Source organism: Acipenser ruthenus, unplaced genomic scaffold (genome assembly GCF_902713425.1).
Source record: "Acipenser ruthenus unplaced genomic scaffold, fAciRut3.2 maternal haplotype, whole genome shotgun sequence".
NCBI classification, from domain to species: domain Eukaryota; kingdom Metazoa; phylum Chordata; class Actinopteri; order Acipenseriformes; family Acipenseridae; genus Acipenser; species Acipenser ruthenus.
In genome coordinates, this window is record NW_026708673.1 from 36,037 (window position 1) to 40,114 (window position 4,078).

The 4,078-nt window shown below is 50.7% G+C and overlaps 1 long non-coding RNA gene across 1 annotated transcript; it reads left to right on the plus strand.

Moving 5' to 3' along the window:
- LOC131735215 (uncharacterized) lies at positions 1–4,001 on the plus strand. The gene is made up of 3 exons (XR_009327356.1): positions 1–155; positions 1,638–1,748; positions 3,884–4,001. It is a non-coding gene; the product is annotated as an uncharacterized LOC131735215 (long non-coding RNA).
- Positions 4,002–4,078: the final 77 nt, after the last annotated feature.

Genomic DNA, 4,078 nt, shown 5'->3' on the forward strand with positions numbered 1-4,078 from the left:
GTGTTTTGGTGGTGGGTTCGGGTGTTTGTAACATCGCCTTATCTGGAAAACAGCAATTCTGTGTGTGTCGTGTATCGTTCTCTGTTTTTGTCTTATTTATAAAGTCTACTGAACTGAATCCTTTGTTCCTCGAGAAGACGCGTCTGTTAAGCTCGGTAAGTGATTATTATTATTATTATTATTATTATTATTATTATTATTATTATTATTATTACTTAAGCAGCGTTTTCAAGCCCTGTTTTGTTTGTTTGTTTGTTTGTTTTATGAATTATCAAATCTCGACGTGAAAGTTTACTGCTGTGGTAAAAACACAGCACAGTGTAGTAAAGCACAGAGATGATAATGAACGGGCCCCTTCTCAAAGTGCACTGCTGTGGTATCCTGTGGTATGTGTAGCTATGGCCTATAAAATTTAGGATTGAAACATCATTTAAAAAAAACTGTATGAAAATAATTTATGTAACCCTCTCTCCTCTCTCCTCTCTCCTCTCTCCCATCCCCATCTCCTCTCTCCTCTCCTCTCTCCTCTCTCCTCCTCTCTCTCCTCTCCTCTCCTCTTTCCTCTACTCTCTCCTCTCTCTCCTCTCCTCTCTCATCTCCTCTCTCCTCTCTCTCCTCTCCTCTCTCCTCTCCTCTCTCTCCTCTCCTCTCTCCTCTCCTCTCCCCTCTCCTCTCCCCTTCTCCCCTCTCCTCTCTCCCCTCTCCTCTCTCCTCTCCTCTCTCCTCTCCCCTCTCCTCTCCCCCTCTCCCCTCTCCTCTCTCCCATCCCCCTCTCCTCTCTCCTCTCCCCCTCTCCTCTCTCCTCTCTCTCCTCTCTCCTCTCCTCTCTCCTCTCTCCTCTCCCCTCTCCTCTCCCCCTCTCCCCTCTCCTCTCCTCTCTCCTCTCCCCTCTCCTCTCCCCCTCTCCCCTCTCCTCTCCTCTCCCCTCTCCTCTCCTCTCTCCTCTCCTCTCCCCCTCTCCCCTCTCCTCTCCTCTCCCCCTCTCCTCTCTCCTCTCTCCTCTCTCTCCTCTCCTCTCTCCTCTCCCCTCTCCTCTCTCCTCTCTCCTCCTCTCTCTCCTCTCCTCTTTCATCTCCTCTCTCCTCTCTCCCCTCTCCCTCTCCCCTCTCCTCTCTCCTCTCCTCTCTCTCCTCTCCTCTCTCCTCTCCCCTCTCCTCTCCCCCTCTCCCCTCTCCTCTCTCCTCTCTCCCATCCCCCTCTCCTCTCTCCTCTCCCCTCTCCCCCTCTCCTCTCTCCTCTCTCTCCTCTCCTCTCCTCTCTCCTATCCTCTCTTCTCTCTCCTCTCCCCTCTCCCCCTCTCCTCTCTCCTCTCTCTCCTCTCCTCTCTTCTCTCTCCTCTCTCCTCTCCTCTCCCCCTCTCCCCTCCTCTCTCCTCTCTCCTCTCTCCTCTCTCCTCTCTCCTCTCTCCTCTCCCCTCTCCCCTCTCCTCTCTCCTCTCTCCCATCCCCCTCTCCCCTCTCCTCTCCTCTCCTCTCCTCTCCTCTCCTCTCTCCTCTCCTCTCCTCTCTCCCCCTCTCCTCTCTCTCCTCTCCCCCCTCTCCTCTCCTCTCTCCTCTCTCTCTCTCTCCTCTCCTCTCTCCTCTCTCCTCTCCTCTCTCCTCTCTCCTCTCCTCTCCTCTCTCCTCTCCTCTCCTCAGTTGAAGATGTCTGTCAGTGCTGTGCTGAAGGATGTAAATGATTCCAAACTGCAGCTACAGAGTGAGAGGCTGAGAGAGAGCTTCAGACGAGGGGAGCCCAAAGCAATGGGGGTGAGAGAGAGTGAGAGTGAGAGTGAGAGAGAGAGAGAGAGAGAGAGAGAGTGTCCATCTACAGCAGGCTGATCCGCAGTCCTACCACCACACTGCACTGCGGAGCTGCTCACAGCCCCCACAAGAGAATCCCCTCAGTAGAATGGTACTGAAGCTCAGCCAACTGAGCCAAATTAACACCAGCGAGCTTCAGAACACCACCAACAAAAAACTCCCAGCACAAAAAATTAATCTAAATCTGGAAAACAATTATAAAGAACATTGGAATAACGAAATTCAATCATAAATTACAATGCTATCTGGCCCTAAAAAAAGAATTTACCCTGGCAGAATATCTGATCAGGGTCAAAAACGCATCGACAGATCCTGACCAAGTACAGACTCAGTGACCACAGCCTGGCCATCGAAACTGGCCGGCACAAAAAAACCTGGATTGCCAAAGAAAAAAGGCTGTGCGGTCACTGTGATCTGGGAGAGGTAGAGACAGAAATGCACTTCCTGTTGTCCTGCTCAAAATACACAGAGATACGGGAGAGATATATCCCCCAATTCAAAAAACAAATGGCAGAGTTTAACTTCCTCTCCAATTCGAGTAAAATCCTCATCCTTCTAGGAGAGGAGGAGCGAACTGCAAATCTAGCAGCACAGTATGTGTCTGCCTGCCACAACCTGAGGGACAGTGTGTGACACCCTGCATACACGACCAGGGGTTACTGGTGATGAGGAGGGAGGAGGGAGGGAGGGTGGAATTGAAAGAGGGAGGGAGGGAGGTAGTTATATTGTTCAAAGGGAAGGGGACAATGGCTTTTGCGTTTGTTATGTTCTGTAATTGTATTTCTGTTTTATTATTTCTGTTTTGTATTATAAAAGCTTTGGCAATACCTGAGCGCTCTCGTCATGCCAATAAAGCATTTTTGAATTTGAATTTGAGAGGGAGTAAGAGAGAGTGAGAAAGAGTGAGAGAGGGAGTGAGAGAGAGGGGGGAAAAGAGAGGGAGGGCGAGAGAGTGAGAGAGTGACCTCAAACTGGCTATCGAAACAGGCAGGCACAGAGAGAGAGAGACACAGAGACAGAGAGGGACACAGAGAAACAGAAAGAGACACAGATAGACAGAGACACGCACACACGCACACTGAAACACACACACACACACACACACACACACGCACACACACACTAACACGCACACACACACGCATACACACACACTGACACACACACACACTAACACACACACACTAACACGCACACACACACGCATACACACACACTGACACACACACACACTAACACGCACATACACACACACATACACACACACAGTGACACACACACACACACTGACACGCACACACACACACACACTGACGCACACACACACACACACACACTGACGCACACCACACACGCACACTCACACACACACACTGACACGCACACACACACACACACACTGACACGCACACACACACACTGACGCACACACACACACTGACACACACACACACACTGACACGCACACTCACACACACACACCTGACGCACACACACACACTGACACACACACACACAGACATACGCACACACGCACACACACACACACCCCCATTCTGTTCATGTCTTGTCTGTTCTTGTGAGGTCTCTAATTATTGGGTCTGTGGCAATACTTGTCAACTACAGTTGCCAGTAATTCAAATTCAAATTCAAACTGGCTTTATTAGCGTGACAGGAGTGATCCAGTGCTGCCAAAGCATTTCACAACACATGTTACATAAACTAAAATATAATGAGAGAGAGAGGGGGTGGGAGAGATAGGGGAGGAAGAGAGAGAGAAGGGGAGGGAGAGAAGGATTATGACCGTGATGTACTGTAGTTTTCTACCCAATAATCTGCTATACTTCTCCCCCTCTACCCCTTCCCTATATCCTCCCCCATCTCCCTCTCTCCCCTCCCCCTCTATCCCTTCCCCATATCCTCTCCCATCTCCCTCTCTTCACCCTCCCCCTCCCCCTGTCCTCTCTCTTCTCTCCCGTCTCCCTCTCTTCCCGCTCCCCCTCTCCCCTGTCCTCTCTCTCCTCTCCCGTCTCCCTCTCTTCCCCCTCCCCCTCTCCCCTGTCCTCTCTCTCCTCTCCCAGGTCACAGAGATCATGCTGGGGTTGATGACAATCACCATAGCCATGCCACTGATCGCCAGTAACCCGACCCACACTGTCAACCTGCTGGCACCCTGGTGGAGCGGAGCTGTGGTGTGTACAGGAGGATGAGATACAGGATAGAGATGAGATTCATGATAGAGATGATATGAGATACAGGATAGAGATGAGATACAG